This window comes from Agelaius phoeniceus, chromosome 5 (assembly GCF_051311805.1).
Source record: "Agelaius phoeniceus isolate bAgePho1 chromosome 5, bAgePho1.hap1, whole genome shotgun sequence".
Taxonomy (NCBI): Eukaryota; Metazoa; Chordata; class Aves; order Passeriformes; family Icteridae; genus Agelaius; species Agelaius phoeniceus.
Genome location: NC_135269.1, coordinates 71,735,917 through 71,761,061, shown reverse-complemented (window position 1 = coordinate 71,761,061; position 25,145 = coordinate 71,735,917). Strand labels below are relative to the sequence as shown.

General features: G+C 42.1%; 1 protein-coding gene across 1 annotated transcript in view; it reads right to left on the bottom strand.

Annotated features, from left to right (window-relative positions):
• EXOC4 (exocyst complex component 4) overlaps positions 1-25,145 on the bottom strand; it is a 365,227-nt gene that overhangs the window by 277,255 nt on the left and 62,827 nt on the right. The gene's annotated exons all lie outside the window — the stretch shown is intronic.

Genomic DNA, 25,145 nt, shown 5'->3' with positions numbered 1-25,145 from the left:
CAGTCCCAACCTGCAGGAATTGAATCCCACAGGAAAAGTTGCAGAGCTCTGGCACCCCTGAGCTGGTGGATTGGCTCTCTGGTGTTTCACCCATACCTGTGGGTGGTGGGGCTGTTATCCCAGAGATTTTCCAGGAATCACAAAAAATTGGAAGAGACCTCAGGAGATCACCCAGTCCATCCCCAACACTTCCCAGGAATGTTGTCCTGTCTCAGAGAAGGTTGGAAGTTCTTAAGAGGGATACAGAAGCACAATAAACATCCCAAAATCACTCCCTCCTTACACACAATCTCCATTGGGACAGACAGGAAAAAAGGAAAACATTGAGTTTTTTAAACTTAAATCAAAAAGCTTTTCCTGTGTGGCATTCACATTCTCTGAAAAATCCCTTTGCCCAGGATTATTCTCCTGGGAAGCTGAGAAGCCTCAGAGAAAAGGGAAACAATTCTTATCTCATTTGCTTCTCCTGTGTTGTGCTCACATGTGGAATGTGTTTGGAGATTGTTTACCCACAGGTGATTGTTCCATTGGATTCTGCTGTGAGGTGTTTTCACTCTTTGGCCAATCAGGGCCAAGCTGTGTCAGGACTCTGGAGAGAGTCAGGAGTTTTCATTATTATCTTTTTAGCTTTCTCTAAGTATCCTTTCTGTATCCTTTAGTATAGTATAGTATAGTTTAATACTCTTTAATATAATATATTATTATAAAATAATAAATGAGCCTTCTGAGAACATGGAGTCAGATTCATCATTCCTCCCTGCCACAAGGGTCCCTACAAATACAATATTCCTGTTGGCTGAAAACAAAGCCAACCAAAGATACAGGGATGCACCAAGTGGCCTCAATAAAATGACAACTCCCCAAACAAGAGTATCAAACCTCCTCAAATCAGGCTGCAGAAGAGATTTTAAACTGTCTTCTCAATCTCAGGAAGCCCAAACCTTCCTGTGGTATTTTCTGAGTCCCCCATTGTAGGGAGGAATGATGAATCTGATTCCATGTTCTTAGAAGGCTAATTTATTATTTTATGATACTATATTATATTAAAGAATGCTATAATAAACTATACCAAAGAGTACAGAAAGGATACAGACAGAAGGCTAAAAAGATAATAATGAAAAACTCCTTTAATATATTAATATATTTAATATATTTATAAATATATAGATATAAAATATATTTTATTAAATACATTTATATATTTCTAAATATTCTATTTAAATATTTCTAAATATTTATATATATAAAAATATATATTTATATATAAAAATATATTTATATATTTATAAATATATATTTTTTCTATATTTTTACATAAAAGAGTGCTATAATTATCAATGGAGGTTTCATAATATTTTCTTCAGATTTTTCCAACTTTTCAGCTTATTTTGATTCCCTCAGACCTGACCTCATTTCTGGAACCACAGAGAGGGAGAGGAGTGTGACAGCCCATAACAAAATTCTCTGCAAGAGGAAACAAAACCCACAGAGAAGCATCTAAACCCCACGGATTTGATTTATCTCCTTAAATCTGACATTTGTCAGGCAGAGCAGACAAGGAGTTTCATTCACTTCACCTGTAAATCTGCCCATAATTCATGTGAAACACAGATTTTTGGAATGCATTTCATGCCTGAACATCTTCCCACTTCAGTCCATTTCTAGTAGTAAATTTTAAACGCATGCAGAGACAGTAAATGATGAAGAAATGGTGGAGTCACCATCCCTGGAAGTGTCCAAAAAAACGTGTGGATGTGGCATTTAAGGGCATATTTTAGTGGTGACCATGGTGGTGGTGATGCTTGGACTTGGTGATCTCCAAGTTCTTTTCCAAGAACATGGAGCTGGGTACAGGGAGTTTGGTTCAAGCAGCAGCTCCTCCACTCAGCTGCAGTCCCAAAAACCTTCCCCCACCCCTTCCCTGCCCCCCAGCCCTGCTGATGGCCTCTGTCCCACCCTGCCAGTGTCCAAGGCCAGGCTGGACAAGGCTTGGAGCACCCTGGGATGGTGGAAGGTGTCCCATGGACTGGGTGGGAACTGGATGGGCTTTAAGGCCCCCTCCAACCCCAGTTATTCTGTAATTCTGGGTCTTGGAGCAGGAAGAAGCAGGAATTGCCACTTCCCCTTCCCACCCATGATTTTATCATTCCTCCTCATCTGTTCTCTTCCTAAGGGAATCCAACCCAACTTTTCCAGCCTCTCTTCCCAGGGCAGAAGGTTGTCCTAAGATATTTGTGTGTTCTATCCTCATCTGTCAGAGCTGGGGCAGTTCTCTCTGCTCATGGGGCAGTTTTTTCTTTCTCTCTCCCACAGCCAATCCTCCCTGCAGGAGATCTCTGCTGTCCATGGCCACTGAGTGTCCCTGCAGGGCTGATCCAATCCCAGCATCCCATGGGGAGATGCTGCATTGCCCAGGGGAGGAGCCAAGCATTCCTACCTGGATCCAATCTGAGCCTGGGCACAGCCCAGCAGCCTTTGCCCAGTGCATTGGCAGAGGAGCAGCTTCTGCTGCCCTGCATGGCCAGAGGGAGCCCAGGCCCATCTGCAGCAGCCCTGGAGCTGCAGAGGAAAACTCCCCCCTTGTGCAGGATCCCTGCTCCAGCAGAGCCACAGCTGGCACTGCAGGAGGGCTGAGCCCCCATGGGATGGGGCTGTGCCACCCCCTGACACACAGGGGGCAGGGACTGCTCTCACTCTGGCAGTGGGTTGGTTTCTTGTTTGTACCATTGCATTTGCATTTTGAATTTTCCTAATAAAGAACTGTTATTCCTATTCCCATATCTTTGCCTGAGAGCCCCTTCATTTCAAATTCATAACAATTCAGAGGGAGAGGGTTTGCATTCTACATTTCTGGGGAGGCTCCTGCCTTCCTTAGCAGACACCTGTCTGTGCAAACCAAGACAGATTGCCACCAATACCCTGACCCACAGGCTGTCAGGTAATTTCTGCCTCTGTCAGTGTTTTTTTTGTACTAATATATTTGTATTTTAATCTTCCTAGTAAACTCTTATTCCTGTTCCCATATCTTTGCCTGAGAGCCCCTTCATTTCAAATTATAACAATTCAGAGGGAGGGGTTTATATTTTCCATTTCAGGGGAGGCTCCTGCCTTCCTTATCAGACACCTGGCTTTTCAAACCCAGACAAAGGTGAATGTGTTCCAAACACCCCTTGCCCCAATCCTAATCCCTTCCTGTCCTGCAATATCCTTCAGGATGAGCCCAGACAATTCCTGGCAGACACCAGTGAGGCTGCCAGCATTGCTTTGTATAAAATAATATAAAATTTCCTTGGATATCCATCCTTTACACTCCCCACCATCTCCCAGTGTGGATCACACTTTGCACATTCACAGCAGCTGCCACTGAGCCTCCTAAAAATGACACTTTCCTGCCTTTGCCTCTTTCAGAACCATGGAATCTCCACAAATAATTTTATTTTCCCCCTCAGTGCACTTATGTAAACATCTCACAGATCCATCAGACCCTTCCTGTCCCAAATAACACAGAAGATTTTGTGGCAGGCATCAAAATTTGCTGACACTCCTGCTGCCACAGCCCTTTTTGAAGCCCTGCTCAGCACCACAAGGATCATCACCAAACCAGAATTAACCTTTCTTCCTTCCTTTATGATAATTTTCCATCAATTCTTAAGTTTACATCTCCTGGCCAGGTTTTTTTTGTCAATTAAAAACAAAACAAAACACAAAAAAAAAAAAAAAAAAAAGAACCCAGCAACCAATAAAATAACCCCACTGCAAAGTTCTTTATCCATTTCAAGTGCTCTGAGTGATTAAATAAATAAATAAACCTCACAAGAGCCAATTTTTCCACTACATAAATAATTTGCAGGCTCTTTTGTAGATGTAAATAAGACATTTCTGCTTGTTCTCCAATCCTCAGCTGGAGGCTTTAAGGAGAGGCTGCTGATTTTTCCTGGCTCCTCAGTGACTTCAGACTCCTCCTTCCTAAAAAACTCTTCTGACATCGTGCCTTGGAGCTTAAATTCATTTTTGAGTTCTTTCTAAAGGCTCCAGCTCTGCCTGGGTGTTTTTATTATCAGAAGGGAAACTCTTATTTAAAAGAGTTTCTGGGTTGTTTCCTCGTCTACGCTCTCACAACTCCAGACTGGTTTCAAAGAAATCATTTCTCTTTCCCATAATGTTGATTTTTTTTTTTTTCTCCTTTTTTAACACAAAATCTTGTGCAATTCAACAAACCCACGATGCCTTCTGCAGGTGTCTTGTTTTTAAGGGTCTAAAGATCCATCAAATAGATTTGCTCCACAAAACCCACAACACTCATCTTCCCTCCTACAGCCTTGTCTCAAAAATATCTCAGCTTATCAGCTCTCCTGGGGCTCCATTTCTACATTTAAAGTTATTTGTGCAAATAAACACAGCTCCAGCCTTGGCAGCTGCAGTGTTTGTGTGTTTGGTGCTTTCCTTTCTCCCCAAAGCCAAGGTCATTCCAAGACTGGAAAACTGAGAAGCAGCAGCCAGTGAGGAATTTTGCCTGTTTAGGACTTTGGAATTTGGGTTTTTTGCTTTACCTCCTTTGCTGTTAATTTTATTAATTGATACTCAGCCTGCTCTTCTGGATGTTTAATCACAGAATATCCTGAGTGGGAAGGGACTCATCCAGTCCAAACACCCTAAAATCCCACCCTGAGAGCATTGTCCAAACATTTTTGGGAATGTGCCCATTCCCTGGGGAAACTGTTCAGTACCCACCAAAAATCCAACCAAAATCTCCTGACACAGCTTCATTCCATTAAAAGGAAAAATTCCACTCCATTCCCACTCCATGATCCCCAGACAGAATTCCTGCCTACACCCTCCAGTTACTACAGCACAGTTTTTTTTTTTGGTTTTTTTCTTTGTTTTTTTTTTTTTTTTAAATTTTTTTAAATTTATTTTTATTTATTTTTATTTTATTTTTTACTTTTTTTTCCCTGGATGTGGCCCCCTCTTAGTCTGAATTTTTCTCTCCCTAGACAGAGGAATTCTTTAAATAAAGGCATGTTCCCCCACCTCCTACAACAAGTCTGTCTTCCCTGCCTGGTCTGCAAACAGCTTTACAGATTCCCACTGACATTTGTCATCTCACCACCTTTGCATAATGCACTCTATAATTTGGCTTTCTCCATCACAAGGGAATCCATCCACCTCGTTTTTATTTAACTTTTAAGGTTTATTCAGTGTCTCCTTTTCATTCAGTGGCTTCATCTTTAATTCTTATGCCATTTTGTTCCTCCTCCTTGCAATATGGTGTTGTTTGCAAGCCATTTGCTCACTGATGGGGACAGGTAGATGGCAAATATTTACTTTACCACCCAGGACAAATATTTGACATCTATCACCACCCAGCTTTCAGATGGATAAGAAAATGGTCCCTTCTTGAATTATCATGACAACAAGATGCAGCCACATAATATCCCTTCATCCACCTGTGACTGAAGAGCCATCACGGATTTTAGGCATTTCCATTTGTAAAGATAAAACTGCAGAAAGTGTTTTCTTTGTCACTGTCTTACTACTTTTAAGATCTCTTATTTAAGTTATGTTTGCAGAAAGGGCCTATTATTCATTTTTGCTCTCTTAAAAGAAACAAAACAAAAACAAAACAAAAAAACCCCAAAACCACCACTTGTTCTCTCTGAAAAATAATCAGTAAAAAATCTCCTTTACTCTGTGCCCTGAAGCTGCTGGGTCACTGAGCTGTCTTGGATTTTATTAGCAAGAAGGTGTCTCCTGCCTTCTCTAATTGCTCCCTGCACTCTGCACAACTTCTCTGCAAAAAGTTCCACTTGAATCCAATTCTCTCAACCCAGGGCAGGGTTTGGAACTGAGGATTTCAGAAGTGCCTGAAACACGAATTTCACGGGAGCTGAGCAAGCTCTGGACTCAAAAAACTCTTCTCTTTTTTGGGGAAGTTCATGAGTTTGGAGAACCAGGGAAGGAAAAAAAACCCACGCAACCAAAAGCCCAAAACTTTTCTACTTTTCCCACATGCTCTGATGAGAGAGGTTGAGGGTTGGACAAGATGATTCTGTGATTTAACTGGAGCTGTAAATCAATCTGTAACTCTATTTAGGGTTGGGATTTCTTGGGAATCTGTTCAGCAGGTCAGAAATGGAGTTTCAAAGGTTTTAATGAGGACAGTGCAGGAATGCAGAACACTCCAGTTCTTGGAGCAATTAGGTGCCCTGTCTTTAAAAAAATGTCAATTCCCCATTTTCAGTGCAGGGCAATTTCCCCATTTTCCCTTTTTCAACAAGGAGAAAATGTTTTTATCCATTCCCACATGGAAACACAACAGCCCTGACACAGGTGCCTGGCTCCTGCAGTACATCCAACCCCTCTACTTCAGGAGAAATGACATTTTTAATCCCCAACGTGACAGATTTTGTTAAGTAAATAATGAACTGTTATCCCCAGATCCCCCTGTTTGCAGGTTGACAAACAGCAGAATACAAATGACAACTTTATTTCCTTATCCTCCCGGTCCAGAAGTGCCAGAGATACTCAATAAAACACACTTGATATTCCATAAAACACACTCTGAACCTTGGGAGATTCAGGCTGGGCTATTTCCCAGTAAAGATATGAAAATGAGCTGCCACTACCTTCTAGAAAAGGCTGGACTTGTGCTTATTTATTATAAAATTTTTATAATAATCACAGAATATCCTGAGTGGGAAGGGACCCATCAGGATCATCCAGTCCAACTCCTGACCGTGTTCACACACCTTAAAATCTCTAAGATTTTAGGGATTTTATAAAATTCAAATTACATAAAATTCGAATTATATAAAATTCAAATTACATAAAATTCAAATTACATAAAATATAGAATTAAATAAAATAGAATATATAAAATATAATAATTAAAACTAAATATAACTTATAAAAATATGGCCTTTATCCTGCAGGGTGCTGGGCAGCCTGGCCAGGAGCCAGCAGAGCCCTCAGCCCTCCATCAGCCCATCCCATTAATTGCTCCTCTGGATCAGGGCCAGAGCTCCCCACCCCATAGATCAAACCTCCCTGAAAACCCTGCAAATTCAGGAAAACCCAGCTCTTACATCAGATAGGAACAGGTGATTTCTAAACTCTTGGCTCTATCCTGGAAATAGAACATTTTGCAAGAAGCTGTTCCAATTCTGACAGATTATGCTGGATTATTCACCTCTCCCAACAATTCACATCTTGCAGGGCAATATTGGAAATAAATCTCCCTCCACCTCAAAATGCTCTTTTTCCCTGAAGTCCCCACAAGATTGATCTGACAGTGACTAAACTGATTTTTTTTGCTGTTTTTTGCTCTCAGTAAAAAGTTTGGAGAGCCCCAAATTGGAATATGAAATTTAATTCATAAGTTTTTTTAAACTTCAATGAAAAAGCTTTTCCTGCTGGCTGAAAACAAAGCCAGCCAAAGGGACAGGGATGCACCAAGTGGCCTTAATAAAATGACAATTCCCCTAACAAGAGTAGCAAACCTCCTCAAATCAGGCTGCAGAAGAGATTTTCAACAATCTTCTCAATCTTAGGGAGCCCAAACCCTTCTCTGAGCAAATGACTTCCAATTCCTCACAACTGTGCTCAGCAGAGGAAATCACCCCCAACACACACAATCAATAGGAAATATTGCAGACAATAATGCAGCAGAAAGGAAGGAGCAGAGCAGGAAATTCAGGGAAAATGGGAATTTGGGGAATGAGGAAAAGACACCAGGCAAGCAGTGAAGAGCTCCTGAAAATCCACTCCAAAATAACCCAGCCTGTTCCATCAACCAGATCACAGGAGAAGGATCTGAGAGGATATTACAGCACCAAAAGAAAACAAGATTTAAATCCAGGATGTTTTCAATCTGTGCAGGAAAGCAGCAGCATCAAGTTGTACAAATTGTATTTAAAATTTATGTATTTATAGAGGAGAACCTCACCCTCCAGTGAAACACAGCAACATGGAGAGGGAAATAACTAAAATATGAACAGATTATCCCAGCAAAAGTGATCCTAATCTGAAGCCTCAGGTTTTAGCTTTTATATTCCTCACATTCTGAGCTGCTTTAGTGTGTGGGTCTGAGCTCCATATTATGGGATGGTGAGCTCTGTGCACAGAGCAGGGAGACAAAACAATTCCTGCTCCAGCTGGGCACCAAGGACAAATTGTCACTGTCACATTTTCTGAAAAATCCCTTTGCCCAGGATTCTTCTCCTGGGAAGCTGAGAAGCCTCAGAGAAAAAGGAAAACAATATTATCTGATTTGCTTCTCCTGTGTTTGGCTGCTTTGGAATGTGGTTGGAGATTGTTTATCCAACAGGTGATTGTTTCATTGGCTTCATGGGAATTGTTTTGACTTAATGACCAATCACAATCAGGCTGTGTTGGGACTCTGGAAGGAGTCACAAGTTTTCATTATTAACTTGTAGCTTTCTGTCTGTATCCTTTCTGTATTCTTTGGTACAGTTTATTATAGCATTCTTTAATATAATATCATAAAATAATAAATTAGCCTTCTGAGAACATGGAGTCAGATTCATCATTTCCTCCTTCATCCTGGGGACCCAGCAAATACCACAACAAATGACCCAAATCTCAGCCCAGGAGCACAAACCCCGTGGGCTGGAGAGAGAAAAACAAGCAGGGTGGGACTGCAGGGGCTAAAGCTGGAATGGGACAATGAACTGCAAGATGCAAATGGAGCAGAACTGATCCCAGGGAGAGACCCCGGGAGCGCTGGTGCATTTTGGGGCCATTTTGGTTCATCTTGGGTGCAGCCCTGGCTGGGCTCTGGTGCTGCCCAAGGTGGATCCATGCTTTCCATAAATCCCTGCTTTATTCTGGAACTCTGCCCAGCCTCTGTTCTAGCTCAGATTTACAAGGCACCAACCCAAGGCTGGGATGGTTCAGAAGCTGAGGGAGAAGCCAGCAGGAGTTTGGGTGAGTGCAGAGGCCACACCTGGAGCATCCAGCACTAGGCACAGCCTGGAGAAGAGAAGGCTCAAAACTTACCAAAAGTGTGCCCAAATCACCCATTCTATGATTCTGTAAAAATACAGATACAAAATGAGGCAGATAAAGCTAAAAATTAATGTTTTCACCCCAAAGTCTCCTTTAAAACAAACACAACTACCCAGGGCTGCTCTAAAGGAACAAGTCAGCTCTGCTTAAGGGAAATTCTAATTTGGGCCCAACTTCTTTGCTCCAAAGGGATGGTCAGGCTCCCAGCAATTAATGAGCCATTTTCAGGATTGCAGAAATAAGCTGAGGTTCAGCAAATACTGAGGTGGAAATGATTTCAGATTCATTAAAGTGCATGGGCTCTGTTGTGCCAAGCCAGCACATCTCTGCAGTCAAGTCTCCCAGGCAGCCTCACTGGCCTCCCTTGCAAACCCAAATTAAGCAGGTGCAGAAATGCCAACATCATCAGGATCCTCCCGAGGTGCTGGGCCTGGGGTTATTTTGACACAGCCAAGCTATTTAGCAAGGCAAAAAACCCTGCAAATACAAATCAATTACAGCCCAAAAAAGATCAATTTTTTCCTTACAATGGAAAAGCCATTGCTTCTTTTTTTTTTGTTTCTTAATGCCACATTAGCACAACATCCCCAAAACCCCAGAAAATGGCACTGTGAAGCTTAAAAGGACCAACAACCCCTGCAACCACATTTTCACTGGGCAGCTCTTTCAACATCATGCAGAGCCTTTTCAAGCAGACACCCAAAAAACTCCAAAAGTTTCAGTTCTCTGCTCACAAAGGTATTTTAAACACTCTCCACACCCTCAGGAAGTTTTGCCTTTCCAACATCTCAGCCAGGACTACAGTGGAAAGACTTTTGGAAAGATAAAGACTTTTTCAGGAATTCATGGACACTGGATGACAGGGAAAGTGGAAGTGTGGAAGAGCCTCCTGTGTGTTCCTCAAATAGAAAAAAAAAATTCCAAATTACTGAATTCCCCCTAAATTTAACTGTATTGCCCTGCCCTGGATGTGTTTGCTCACTGTGCTAGCCCTGTTTGCCAGCATCTACTCCTTCAGCAGACACTGAGTTACAATTTTGAGGGGGCTGTAGCTTGGAAATGTCAAAGGGATTCACATTCCTTCTACAGCACCTTTCAAAATAAAGCCAAAAGCCCTCAGGATCATGAATACAGCACAAAATTATGCATCCAAAAGAACAATTCCCTACCAGATCACACAATAATCCTACACAGGCCATGAGGAAATATCACAGGAGGCTGTTTTTAGACCATCAATTAATCTGTGAACCCTCAAGTTGATCTTTAAGGAAATGGGTAATTTTATAGCTCCCAGCAAAACGAAATGTAAAAGGGAAGAATGTTTAAGCAAACCTTCAGTTTGAACTCCTGGCCTTAAAAAAGCACTGCCAGAAAATGCCAAGGCTGGCACCTCCCAGGGGGCTGAGCAGCACACGAAGAATGCACCCAATAAAGATTCCTGGAAAGGCAGAGCACATTTTGGTGACCTTGGGGATAAATATTGTAAAATCTCAACCTGCAGAATTCTCTGTTTGATGTTGGGATTTTCCTGCAAGTGACTTTGCAGCCAATGTCCAAGGGTGTTTGAGTGGGTTGTGAGCACCCAAAATCGTTCTGCTGCTGCTGTGGGAGCACAAAGCACACTGTCAGTGCTAAAATTCAGATTAACATCTGGCTGGCTCTCAGAAAACACAGCTAAGAGAGAAAGCAAAGGGAGCAGAGGCAAACCAGCAGATATGAGGCACAAGAAACAAAGAACAGAGCTCAAACTCAGTCTCTGAAGAATATTAAACCAAAGAACATTATGCTGAAAGAATCATTGCTAAGGAAAGAGGGATTTGGGAATAGCAGGATCAAATTCTAACCTGCTTTAAACAACCTGCAACCTCAGAGAATTCAAGGAATCACACAGGTTGCCATTAAGGGAAGGCTGACTGTACAAATTCCTGCAAATCACATCCTCTGATCTGCATAAACCCAGATGCACTCAGGTGCCTGTTGCACAAAGATCAGAAAATCACTGAAAGGGCTGGGAGGGGACCTTAAAATAATCCAGTTCCAACCCCCTCATCCTTCCAAACAGCTCCAAAAGAATAGGATCTGAAAATGACAAATTAATAATTAACAGAAAGAGTCACAGTTCTGCTCCAGGCAAATGAAGGAGTTGCTGCTGTGACAGCCCAGTCCTGAGCCACACATGAAGGCAGGGATGGAATTCTCTCTCCTTCCATCCCACTCCCCACTAAAAACTGGTCACAATTACAATTGTATTTGTAACCAATTCCAATCAGTGTAATTGGGTTTTTTTAATTTTTTTTTTAAATCCCTGGATCAGGATGCTCAAATTTTTCTTGCAGTGTGATGTTTTCCAGGGTTTTGGCCTGTTTGAAGAAGCAAAACCTCACCATGCTATGGAAATCATTTTCACAAATGTTGCCATCCTCTGGAATCTGTTTTTTCCCACTGTTCTTCTGAGTGTCACAGCAAAGGTGAAAATTTCCTGAGAAATACTTTCAAATCTCTGTTTTCTAAATGCCCAAGCAGTCCTGGTGAGCACTGAAGAACTGCAAGGCAGGCAGGACACTGAAAAATCAGGGTGGGCTTGGCAGAGATGAACCCTCACAAATCCACACTTCAAAACTGGTGCCACTAAAAAGAAAAGGGTCCTGTGGGAGAGCTGCAATCCCCCTGAAATGCAGGGTCTGATTCTGAGTTTGGTTCTGTTTTATTGCAATTGTTATATGTTTTTATGTATAGATATTGAATGGTTGGAAAGGTTTATACAATATATTTATTATATAAATATAATAATATTATATTTAATTTTTATTTATTTAAATAAAATTTATATAAAAATTAAAAATAAAAATATATAAATATATAAAATTTATATAAATTTTATTTATATTTTTGTAAATATATATTTACAAAAACTTTAATATATTTATTAAAGTTTTTGTAAATATATATTTTGTATCTATAAATAGTATATTTTATATATATAACATATATTATTTATATATACAATGTACAATATATATATATTTTGTATATTTTATATATATTGCAAACATATATAATATATTTAATAAAGTTTATGTATTGATAAAAGAAAATTAATTGTTTTGTTTTTGGGAGTTGTATGTTTTGTATTTTGAGTATTAATTAATAAATTGTTTAATGTGAGAGAAATGGTATAAGATTGCTTATTTAGTTAGCTCAATTGATTTAATTGTTTTAAGGTTGTTTTGAAGTAGTTTGAGGTAAAAAGAAGGTTGTAATTAAAAAAAATTAAATTTAAAGTCATTATTATAATTAGGTTTATATTGATTGATGAACTTTTTTATGTTTAAATTTTTTTATTTATTTTATGTAAGAGGAAGGAATCAGCATCACTTTTCCTGAGAGATCACAAAGTTTTGGGAACATTCTTCACCACAGCTGTCACATCCACAGAAATCTCTGGGAACATCTTCATTTTTTTTCATTTTTTCCACCTTAGGACCACGATGGGCTCTGAGGGAAAGTCACCCTCCTGAATTAAAGCAAATCATCAGGAGAGGAACAATTCAGAGGCACCATCATTTATCACCCTGGCAGGAAAAGGGGCTGGAAAATGCAATTTTTCTAGGAGGGCACCACCCTGATTAAGCAGTGAGGGAATGAGCACCAAATGACTGTAATAAAGTGAGATCATCCCTTTCCTGTGTCCCAGATAATTCTGTGTTGTTCCAGTGTCCTTTGTCAGTAAAACCAGACAGATTCTGGGTATTACACTTAAGGGACAGCTCTGATTTATTTATTTACTGACCTGCTGGGAGGTGTAACTAATTTGGATTATTCTCCCTGCCACAGGCAGCAAATTCCAACTGTTTGAGCCCAGGAGAGAAAATTAATGACACAATTAACCTCTGTGCAATTGGAGTGCATCAGACAAGAGTTTTCATCTCAGGTGTTGCACAGGTCAGCCCTTGGAAAAGGCAGCACCCAGCTCATCCATCCAACCTCCTGCTCCAAGCCTTTTCCAAAAGAGCTTCAACACAGGAGAGTTGGCCTGAAAAACAGCTCTACTGTCTGCTAAAAAAAGGAAAATATTACACCAAATGTTATTTTTCTTGGAGGTTTACCTTCCTTTAAAATCATGTTATTATAATATAAAATTAGATCTGGGATTTTCCAAAGAATCCAAAGTAATTAGTTGTCCAATTCCCACAAGATTGCCAAGGGAGTTAGATCCTAAATGCCTTTGGCTCTTTTTGGAAAACCTCATCCATCACAGAAATTCATAGGGTGGCTCACCAGAAACTGCAGAAAAGCAAGGTCTGAGTTAAAACACTGAGAATTAATTTTATAGCACTTTCCAGGGCCCCTCAGTCAATGCTGCACTGGGAATAGTGGGCACCACCACCACCACATTTTCCACTGGAAAATAACATTTCACCCACAGGAGCTGTGGCAAGAAGTGATCAGTGACATTCCAGGGCTCTGGAGCACTAAAAATAAAAGGCAAAGCTCCACTCAATAAAAGCATTGGGCCCATAGAGTAGAGCACACAGGGGTTTTTCCTTCTTTCCTTTAATATTTTGGTTTGTTTTTTTTTTTCCAAGCCAGTGCAAAGCAGAGGGAGTGCAGCTTTTCTGACTGGAAAATATGGATTAACAATGCACCACTGTTGTTTTTTAATCAGATTGCAGCTCCCAGCTTCACCCTGGGCACACCCACAGCCACAATTCTTCAGTCTCTGCCAGTAAATGAAGACCCCAAAGAGGTTTCCAAGGAATTTCAATTTCCAAACATTTTCCTTGGAGATAAACTCCTCTCTCCCATTTTCAGGAATTTGCCTGCATGGATCCCTCAGAGGAGGAATCCCTGCAGGGAGGACATGAGGAGTTTTTGGCCTTTTTCCTTTCACAGTGGTTTGATGGTGCTGGGAAGGGAAATAACGCCTCAGGTTTTAGTTTGTATATTTTTCACATTCTGTGCTGTTTCAGTGTGTGGGTCTGGGCTTCATATTATGGGATGGTGAGCTCTGTGCACAGAGCAGGGAGACAAAACAATTCCTGCTCCAGCTGGGCACCAAGGACAAATTGTCACTGTCATATTTTCTGAAAAATCCATTTGCCATGATTTCTTCTCCTGGGAAGCTGAGAAGCCTCAGAGAAAAAGGAAAACAATATTATCTCATTTTGCTTCCCCTGTGTTTTGCTGGTTTGGAATGTGGTTGGAGATTGTTTATCCAACAGGTGATTGTTTCATTGGTTTCATGGGAATTGTTTTGACTTAATGACCAATCACGATCAGGCTGTGTTGGGACTCTGGAAGGAGTCACAAGTTTTCATTATTATCTTTTTAGCCTTCTGTAAGTATCTGTATTCTTTAGTATAGTTTAGTATAGCAGTCTTTAATATAATATAATATCATAAAATAATAAATTAGCCTTCTGAGAACATGGAGTCAGATTCATCATTTCCTCCTTCATCCTGGAGACCCAGCAAATACCACAACAAATGCCCCAAATCTCAGCCCAGGAGCACAAACCCCGTGGGCTGGAGAGAGAAAAACAAGCAGGGTGGGACTGCAGGGGCTAAAGCTGGAATGGGACAATGAACTGCAAGGTGCAAATGGAGCAGAACTGATCCCAGGGAGAGACCCCGGGAGCGCTGGTGCATTTTGGGGCCATTTTGGTTCATCTTGGGTGCAGCCCTGGCTGGGCTCTGGTGCTGCCCCAGGTGGATCCATGGAGGAGATCCTTGGAATGAATCCCTGCTTTATTCTGGAACTCTGCCCAGCCTCTGTCCTAGCTCAGCCTGCACAAGGCTTTAGAACCAGTCACTGCCTTTAAAGCACTCACAGAGGGACAGAGTATGAGCTCAGCACATCAAAAGAGGTTTATAGTCCTATAAAACATGTCCACAAATGCTGATGAACTCCTTGTAGCACCTCCTAATTCCAGCTGACAGCAGGGATGAAGTGCAGGAGACACTGACAGAAAACAGAGGGGACTAAAATCCACATCAGAGCTGACAAAACTGTTCAAAAATGGTGAAAATAAAAGATACAGTGCAAATTTGCAGCAGAATTTCCATTTTTTTCACATCATCCCAATATTTATCAGCTCCAAGATGCTGAAGGCTAACAAGCCCTGTACAGGGTGGGAATTCTGCATCCTTTATTTCCAAAACTCATGTTCCTCTTGGAATCACAGAGTCTCATCAGGTGTGATGGTCACTTCACACCCCTGTTAGTCCTTGTCAGAAAATCTTCCAACTTGAGAAAGAAAAGCTTCCAAGTGGCATCACTGGGAAAAAAAAAAAAAAGCTGGAAAAAATTCTGTGTTCTCAAGCTGTATCAATTAAAAATGATTTAATGATGGCCCAGGGTTCACAAGGTACAGGTTTTGTGCCAACTGCCAAATATCAAAGTAGGGAATGTGTCATTCCCTATCCTGCTTTCCCAACCTTTTCCTCTCAGCCTAACACCCAGCAGAGCTGACTTTGACTTTCACAACTCCACCAAACAGCTTTTTGAAATTATTTCTCTCTCCAAGAATTTGGGCACCTTTTTCAGCACCTTCAGCAGAGTTGAAGTTGCTTTTAACTCACATGGATTGAGTTACATGAATATTTAGGCATAAACTCTAAAAACCCATTTAAATCTATAATAAAACTAAATATGATGAACAATTAAAAGGAAAATCCACCTTAAATGAAGTTCAGAGCAGCTTGGTGCTCTACAGCATGGAACAAAGATGATGAATTTGTTTCCTTGCTCATAAATCAGCAAATATTTCATTAAAAAAGTTAATATTTTTTAAAATCTCCCCCAAAAGCCCACTGACCTCCTCTACAATGAGCTGCACAAGTGACTGTGCATTGTTCAAACAAATAATTTTCATTCTGGGCTTGATTTCTTTGAACTTCAGCATAAATGTTGGTGTTTATGAAATGCATTGGATCAACAGCTCCAGGATAAGAAGTGTCCAAACAAAAGCTGTTAATGCAGGAGTATGGGAGAAAAATTCTGCTTTGTCACCCTGCTAACAGAATATCAAGTAAAATATGGCACAGCTTGGTCAACAAGGGCCATCCCTGGGAAAGAAAAGAATCCAATGCCTGCAGCCAGCTCAGCTCTGGAGCTCATCCAGGTACCTGTTACCACATAATTCAGTTTGTTTTGAGCAGAGCTCAGCCAGGATCATCCTGTCAAAGAGAAAACACATCAATCTGGGCCATTTCTACTTCATAGCCTCTGTTTTTAAAAGGCCAGGATGCCATTGCCATCTCCTGTTGATTCCATGATATTTCTCTGCACTTCCTGACACATTTTTTCACCTTTATCCAGACCATTTCCGCCATCCCAAATTCCAATTGCATCTTCTTAACAGCTTAAATAAATTACCAACTTACTTGCTGTTTGAAATTGCAAAAAGACCTGAAATTTTTAGGTAAATTGGAGCAAATCTAGAAAACATTTTAATAGAGGGGGGAGGCAGGACATTACAAACCTTCTTGGAAGGCCAAAATTTAAAAAAAATACCTTCCTGCAAAATTAGCTGGTCCCTTCTTAGATCCAGAAAGATGAAACTCTTCTTGGGCCATGAATTTCCCCAGAAATTCTCATGTTCTTAGCAGCACATATTTGCAGAAAACACTGTAACACCCTGCTGGATTTATTCCTGCATGTGCTGAGCTCATGTCAAATAACAGAGGGGGAGGGAAAAGTATCAAGTGACCTACTCTAATTATTTAAATTCCATTTTTAAATATCAGCATTCTGAGGAGTGGAATTCTCCCTCCTCACTGTCTCCTGCTGGAGCCTGAGTGAAGCTGTGTTTGTTTTTTAAGGCTGCAGACAAATCCCTTTTATGACCAATGTTCTCTCAAGGAGATGAGCATTAATGAGCCAAACCAGTCCAAGGGCAGCAGCTCCACACACTTCAGACCATTTAAAAAGAACCACAAAGACTGTCAGACCCATTATTTGGAGGGTGACCACAAAGCCATTAAATATCTGTGGAGCCACTTTGTGCAAAATAACTGCTCTGGGTATAAACCATCACCTGGTGAACTTCCCAGAGGCAGCAGCAATTTCAGAGATTGCTCTGGCATCCCAGCCAGGATTTATGGCACATTAACAGCTCTCATGCAAAGAGCTGATTTGACTTTCTGAGTACCAGCTGTGGCACAAACATGCTTTTAAATGCAAAGGTTCAGACCTGTGCTGAGCCACCCAGCAAAAACCACTTGGGTTTTCCATGAGCAGCTCCAAGGAGCAGCTTCAGCTGAAGGAAAAACCCTTCCCTTGCCAGGAAAAAACCTTTTCCCTTCCCTTTTCCACGGTGCCTTCCCTCCCTCGCCTGCTCCTGTGCCAGTCCTGCCACAGTTCAGGGACCTGAGCGAGCAGAAAAAGCAGCCAGGAGCAAACCTTGGCCAAATCAACTCCTTCAAATCAGATTCCTGACAGGAGAATCCTGCCAGAGCAAGGAGAACATCCTGGGCTGGGGAAAGGAGCAGTGGGATGGCAGAGGTGGGATGGAGCTGGAACCTCTCCACACCTTTCCCACCGAGTAACTGAGGCTGCCCTGGTGCTTCAGGGTTTAACTTTTCTATTTTTCACATTCTGTGCTGCTTTAGTGTGTGGGTCTGGGCTTCATATTATGGGGTGGTGAGCTCTGTGCACAGAGCAGGGAGACAAAACAATGGAGGAAATACTTTTAATAAATCCCTGCTTTATTCTGTGACTCTGCCCAGCCTCTGTTCTAGGTCAGATTTACAAGGCACCAACCCAAGGCTGGGATGGTTCAGAAGCTGAGGGAGAAGCCAGCAGGAGTTTGGGTGAGTGCAGAGGCCACACCTGGAGCATCCAGCACTAGGCACAGCCTGGAGCAGAGAAGGCTCAAAACTTACAAATGTGTGCCAAAATCACCCATTCTGTGATTCTGTAAAAATTCAGTTTTCTGGGCTACTTGTTGAAATCAGGTCTTGTGTCAAGTGGAAGTGATTCCTCAGGTTACAGCTTTTATATTTTCCACATTCTGAGCTGCTTTAGTGTGTGGGTCTGGCCTTCATATTATGGGATGGTGAGCTCTGTGCACAGAGCAGGGAGACAAAACAATTCCTGCTCCAGCTGGGCACCAAGGACAAATTGTCACTGTCATATTTTCTGAAAAATCCATTCGCCCAAGATTCTTCTCCTGGGAAGCTGAGAAGCCTCAGAGAAAAAGGAAAACAATATTATCTGATTTGCTTCTCCTGTGTTTTGCTGCTTTGGAATGTGGTTGGAGATTGTTTATCCAACAGGTGATTGTTTCATTGGTGTCATGGGAATTGTTTTGACTTAATGACCAATCACAGTCAGGCTGTGTTGGGACTCTGGAAGGAGTCACAAGTTTTCATTATTAACTTGTAGCTTTCTGTCTGTATCCTTTCTGTATTCTTTGGTACAGTTTATTATAGCATTCTTTAATATAATATCATAAAATAATAAATGAGCCTTCTGAGAACATGGAGTCAGATTCATCATTTCCTCCTTCATCCTGGGGACCCAGCAAATACCACAACAAATGCCCCAAATCTCAGCCCAGGAGCACAAACCCCGTGGGCTGGAGAGAGAAAAACAAGCAGGGTGGGACTGCAGGGGCTAAAGCTGGAATGGGACAATGAACTGCAAGATGCAAATGGAGCAGAACTGATCCCAGGGAGAGAGCCCGGGAGCGCTGGTGCATTTTGGGGCCATTTTGGTTCATCTTGGGTGCAGCCCTGGCTGGGCTCTGGTGCTGCCCAAGGTGCATCCATGGAGGAGATCCTTTGAATAAATCCCTACTTTATTCTGGGACTCTGCCCAGCCTCTGTCCTAGCTCAGAACTGAACTCACCTGGGTGCCCAAGGGAACCAGGATTTTATGCCATTCATTCCCTTACAAACCAGACAACTACTCAGATTCCCACAGCAGAGCTTTGAAATTCATCTCCAAATGCTCTCCCAGAACTCTTGGCCAAGTGTGACCCAGCAACTGCAATTTAAATGCAGCTTTTCTGCAAGATCACTCCACTGCACAGCACCATGCCCAGAATTGGGGCACAAAATGATCCCAGTTCCCTGCTCCCTCCTGCTTCCTCTGGATAAGGAAGGATATGGGGATGGTGGAGCATCCTTAGGAGAGGTTTCTCAAGGCTCAGTGTCTGCTATCCCCAGCTCTGCAGTAGCACAACAGGAGTGTGTGGGCAGAGAGGAGGCTTCAGTTCCTCCTTCCCCAGTTTCCTTATGGTTTCAGCAATGTTTGGGCTGCTAAATGACACCAATTTTGGAAAACACAGGAAAGCATTAGACAGAAAAACCCCCAAAAAAGGAACATATTAATTGTCAGTGTCTTCTCAGCAGACAGCTCACCAGAGAGCCTGCTAAAGAATTATGTCCCAGAGAAAATACGTGTGGGAGGGAGAAAAATATAGACCCCAAAAATTGGGACTCATCAACTACAAATTCACCACTAAGAAAGGAGTGAAGATTTCCTTATTGGAGGCAAACAGCTCCAGCCTGAGCCGTTAACTGCTCATGTCACCAACAGAACAAATCACTGGTGGCTTCTCCTGCAGCAGGGTCCCAGTGTGCTGTCCCTGCAGGCCTTGGCCCCAGTCCCTCTGCAGCTCTCCTGGAGCCCCTGCAGGCCTGCAATGTGCTGGAAGCTCTCCCTGGAGCCTTCCCTTCTCCAGGGGAACATTCCCAGCTCTCCCAGCCTGACATTGGATCCATCTCCTCTCCAAGACATTCATGGACCCAGGGCCTTCACTTGGAATCTCAGCAAACCATGAAGGGTCTCCCTTCCCTTCTCCTCTCTTTTCTCTCCCCATTTTCCATAAAAATCCCTCAGGATGGATTCTGAGTGTCCCAAATCCCAGAATCCCAGAGCAGTTTGGGTGGGAAGGGACCTCCAAGCTCATTCCAGGGACACCTCCCCTATCCCAGGCTGCTCCAATCCTTCCTTGGACATTGCAGGGATGCAGGGGCAGCCCCAGCTGCTCTGGCAATCCCAGCCCAGCCAGGAATTCCTCATTGCCAAGATCCCATCCCTGGCTGCCCTCTGGCACTGGGAGCCATTCCCTGGGTGCTGTCCCTGCAGGCCTTGGCCCCAGTCCCTCTGCAGCTCTCCTGGAGCCCCTGCAGGCCTGCAATGTGCTGGAAGCTCTCCCTGGAGCCTTCCCTTCTCCAGGGGAACATTCCCAGCTCTCCCAGCCTGGTTCCAGAGCAGAAGGACTCCAAGATTCCTCTATGATCCAGCACAGACACTGAATTGTCCAAGGAACCCTCAGAATTCCCTCACTCTTCATCCTGACCCAAGCACTGACACCAGCACGTGGCTCTCAGCTCTCTCCAGCCTGATCCTACATTCATGAGGATTTTCAGGAGGATGTTCCACCCCCTCCTGCACTGAAGAGCCCTGTGGTGGTGTTTGGGGGTGCCCAGGATGAGGGAAGAGATGAGAATCTTGACTCCATGTTTCAGAAGGCTGATATATTATATATTATATTATATTATATTATATTATATTATATTATATTATATTATATTATATTATATTATATTATATTATATTATATGAAAATGATATATTAAAACTATACTAAAGAATAGAAGAAAGGATTTCATCAGAAAGCTAGAAAAGAAAGGAATGGAAAAAAAAAATCTTGTGACTGCTCACAGCCTTGACACAGGTGGACCTGTGATTGGTCATTAAGGAAAAATAATTTCACATGCTGGGTAAACAATTCTCCAAATCACATTCCAAAGTAGCAAAACATGGAGAAGCTGAGGCTTCTCAGCTTCTCAGGAGAAAAAATCCTGGCAAAAGGATTTTTCATAAAATATGTCAGCGACAGAGCTCAATTAGCTCCACACAAAATGCCAAACTTTAAGCTAAAATTTAACAAATTTCCCCGTTCTCCCATTGATGGAACAACATGACCAAGGGCTATGCTGGCTGTGAGACAAGGGAATAACTTCAAATGGTGTTTTCCTGAACAAGGCTGCTCTAATATTTTGACAAACTGCTTTTGTTTGTTTGTTTTCTGGCACTCCCCTACCAACTGGAAAAGGTCACTCTGTCTTCTGTGTTACTCCTCCATTCTCAAAGAAAGTCAAAAATATTTCATATCTGCATGTTCTGTACCTCAGCACTGCTCAATGCTGAGAAACCTCTCACACTACACCAGAGTGCCTGGTACAGTTATTAGGGAGAAATCCAGAAATCCAGTTCCAAAATCGAGCTGCAGAAAACAACATCTCCCCCACAAACCCCGATTTGCAGCCCAGCATGAGCTCCTGTTATTTGGTGAAGACATGGAGAGATAACCCTGCTGTAATCTGAATTTTCCTCAATTTCACATGCAGAGATGCACAATGCACAGGTACAGAACATTTTCCCTGGGAACTGCACTTGTATGAGATTGTTCTGCTGTGCTGACTGAATTCCATTCATTGGGATTTGAAGGAATTGCATCCCTTGCATTTAAAGGAATCCTATTCATTGGGATTTGAAGGAATTGCATCACTTGCATTTGAAGAAATTCCATTCATTGGGATTTGAAGGAATTGCATCATTGGGATTCGAAGTAATTGCATCACTTGCATTTGAAGGAATTGCATTCATTGGGATTTGAAGGAATTGCATCACTTGCATTTGAAGGAATTGCATTCATTGGGATTTGAGGGATTGCATCAACAACTCCTACTCCACAAACCCCAATTTGCAGCCCACCACAAGCTCCTGTTACTTGGTGAAGACATGGAGAGATAACCCTGCTGTAACTGTAAGATAACCCTGAATTTTCCTGAATTTCACATGCAGAGATGCACAGTGCACAGGTACAGAACATTTTCCCTGGGAACTGCAACTTGTATGAGGTTGTTCTGCTGTGCTGACTGAATTCCATTCATTGGGATTTGAAGGAATCCCATTCATTGGGATTTGAAGGAATTGCATCACTTGCATTTGAAGAAATTGCATTCATTGGGATTTGAAGGAATTGCATCACTTGCATTTAAAGGAATCCCATTCATTGGGATTTGAAGGAATTGCATCACTTGCATTTGAAGGAATCCCATTCATTGGGATTTGAGGGATTGCATCAACAACTCCTATTCCACAAACCCCAATTTGCAGCCCACCACAAGCTCCTGTTACTTGGTGAAGACATGGAGAGATAACCCTGCTGTAACCTGAATTTTCCTGAATTTCACATGCAGAGATGCACAATGCACACATACAGAACATTTTCCCTGGGAACTGCACTTGTATGAGGTTGTTCTGCTGTGCTGACTGAATTCCATTCATTGGGATTTGAAGGAATTGCATCCCTTGCATTTGAAGGAATGCCATTCATTGGGATTTGAAGGAATTGCATTCATTGGTATTTGAGGAATTGCATCACTTGCATTTGAAGGAATGCCATTCACTGGGATTTGAAGGAATTGCATTCATTGGTATTTGAGGAATTGCATCAACTACTCCCCCCCACAACCCCCAATTTGCAGCCCACCACGAGCTCCTGTTATTTGGTGAAGACATGGAGAGATAACCCTGCTGTAACCTGAATTTTCCTGAAGTTCACATGCAGAGATGCACAATGCACACGTACAGAACATTTTCCCTGGGAACTGCACTTGTATGAGGTTGTTCTGACTAAATTCCATTCATTGGGATTTGAAGGAATTGCATCACTTCCCTGAGCAACCTCCTCCCAGTTTTCAGCCTCCCCCATCAGCTTTAAACACTTTTAAAACTGAGTTTTCTGCTCCCTCTGCTGCAAATGTAAGATCTCCTCTCCAAAAATTATCCTTACACAGAAAAGCAGGTTAGAGATAATTTAGGCTTTGGGATCAAAGGTTTTCTTACACTCTGAGGTAAAAATATTTTAAGCCACTCCAGTGGAACTAAGGTACAAACACCAACAAGATTTTGAACAAAGAAATGCAGCATTTCCTCCCTTTCATGCCAGTCAATGCTCATCTCTTACCTTAAACCAGCAAGAGATTATGGATCTTAAAGTGCTGCTTTTATGCATTGTAAAAGCTCTTCTGGAAGCTTTTCTAACTCCCCCTGGCACCCAGGAACAATGAAACCTTTCCAAGGGGGTTGGTTTTGTTTTTCTTGGAACACTTTTCCAATGGATCTTGGTCAGACATTGTCTGCCCAGCACAAAAAGCACTTTGAGTGCTCACACCTCCACAGGTTTGAGTTCTAGCAATGCTGCTCAGGAACAGCCAATAGAAATCACTCCAAATTTCACCACACACCAGGGCTGAACCCATCCCAAACTCCCACAGAGGACAGGAATATCCAGCCTTGATGTTCTGCTGCGCTGAAGGAACTGACTCAGGAGTGTTCTTACTCCAAGGTTTTGTCTTTCTGGAACAAAATCTGCAGAACTCCAACCTCAAAGTTTTTCTGGGCCTCATGGATCACAGGAAGATGGCTGCAGATTCCCCATCCCAAACCTATTCCACATATCCTTAAATTTAATTCTTCTCTTTTATTCTTCCCTTATTTATTCCCACTTCAGTTCTGTGATTTTTGTTGTTCAGAAAAGCCCTCCTGAACCTCTGGCTGGACATTTCCAAGCAAATTTTTGTAAGAACAGTATCTCAAACTGCACCAAGGGAAATTCAGGTTGGAGAGCAGGAAAAAGCTTTTCCAGCAAGGGGGATAAAGTTCTGCAATGGCTGCCCAGGGAGGTGGTGCAGTCCCCATCCCTGGGTGTGTTTGACAGCCTGGATGTGGCACTGGGGGCCAGGGGCTGGGCTGGACTCCATGGCCTTGAAGGTCTCTCCCAACCCAGGGATTCTGGGAATTCTGTGAAATTCTGTAAATTCTGTGAATTCTGTGAAAGGAGCTGCAAGTTTGTGGCACAGGGAAAAGTGATGGAGATTCCTTTGATAATAATTCCTCTAGAAAGACAAACATGTGGGTAAGGAGTCAGTGAAGGGGATTGAAGACCCATACCTTATCATGTCCAAGTATTTAAAGTCATTGGGATATTTGGGTAAGGAAAAAAACTGCATCACTGCACAGTCGAACAATCCTGCAGAGCAACAGCTACAAAGCAGCCCAAAACTGAAAAAGTGAGTTAGGACATGAGGCAGAGAGCATTTTCCATCACCAGCCCAGAGCTGAAATGACCAACATAAATCCTTCCACCTCCTGTAAATAATGCCAGGCTCACTTCTGTGACCTCCTGTTGTATTCATTGGGATTCTCGTGGCAGGAAGGAATGATGAATCTGACTCCATATTCTCAGCAGGCTAATTTATTATTTTATGATACTATATTATATTTAAAATAATATTTAAAAATGCTATACTAAACTATACTAAAGAATACAGAAAAGATACTTATAAAAGGTTAAAAAAATAATAATGAAAAGTCATGACTCTCCTTCCAGAGCCCCAACACAACTTAATACTCATTAGCCATTGAATCAAAACATTCACACCAAAACTCTAATGAAACAATCACCTGTCAGTAAACAATTTCTAAACACATTCCAAAAAAACAAAACACAAGAAAAGTAAATCAGATAATATTGTCTTCCTTTTTCTCTGAAGCTTCTCAGCTTCCCAAGAGAAAAATCCTAAGCGAAGGGATTTTTCCAGAAAATGTGAATGCCACAACCTCCTCTATCACATGGCAGGTGAAGTTCCACATCTGTGCGCTATGTATAGAGGTAATCTCCAAATAAATAAATTCAAAAAGAAACCTAAACATGTGTTTAGTGTACCACAAAACATACAACACAGCAAGAATGAGAGAACAGAGATGTGACAGATGAGAGCTCTGCTGCTTGAGAGAGCCTCAGATCCCTGGGTGAGAGGCACAGCACCTGAATGAAGCCTAAGCAAGGCACAGCTTTGGTCTCTTGCAGTTAAGAGGAAGAATCAAATAAGAATTTGCTGCAAACACGCCGGCAGCAAGTGTCTGAGCTGCCTAAAGCCAGCCATAATGACAGCAGAAGACAAGCCATTAGAGCTGTGACACTTTATGAGACAGGCATGACATGGTAACACAGAACAAAAATGTCACTTTGAAAGCTGCTGATAAATCACTTGCTAGGCAAAAAGGAATCAACCTTTCCAAACACCATAAGG